Here is a 626-nt window from a genome sequence, read left to right on the forward strand (position 1 = left end):
AGAAATCAAAAAAAAAAAAAAAGAGAGATCCTCCATAGTATAAGGTATGGAAGGCCGTTTCCGCCACTGAATTTGAAAAAAAGGTAATTGCGACTCTTTATCTCACAATTCTGACTTTTTTTCACAGAATTGTGAGATATAAACTCGCAAATTGCGAGATATAACGTCAGAATTGCGAGATATGAACTCACAATTCAGACTTTTTTTCTTGCAATTGCGAGATTATATCACGCAATTCTGACTTTTTTTTCTCAGAATTGTGAGATATAAACTCGCAATTGCGAGTTTTTAAGTCCAATTTTGAGGGGGGATAAAAGACTGATAAGTTCTCAGAATTGTGAGTTTATATCTCACAATTCTGACAAAAAAAAGTCAGAATTGCCCGTTTATATCTCTCAATAAGCGGTCTTTTACTTGACTTAAGCGTGAAAACCATCAATATTCGCGGCGTAGTATAACTGCGCAATTGCGAGAAAAAAAGTCTGAATTGTGAGTTCATATCTCGCAGTTCTGACTTTATTTCTCAGAATTGCCAGTTTATATCTCTCAATTATGACTTTTTAACTCGAAATGTAACTCGAAAAAAAGCGTGAAAACCATCAATATCCGCGTCATTTTTGCTGAGC

This window comes from Sinocyclocheilus grahami, unplaced genomic scaffold (assembly GCF_001515645.1).
Source record: "Sinocyclocheilus grahami isolate Dianchi unplaced genomic scaffold, SAMN03320097.WGS_v1.1 scaffold558.1, whole genome shotgun sequence".
Lineage (NCBI taxonomy): Eukaryota > Metazoa > Chordata > Actinopteri > Cypriniformes > Cyprinidae > Sinocyclocheilus > Sinocyclocheilus grahami.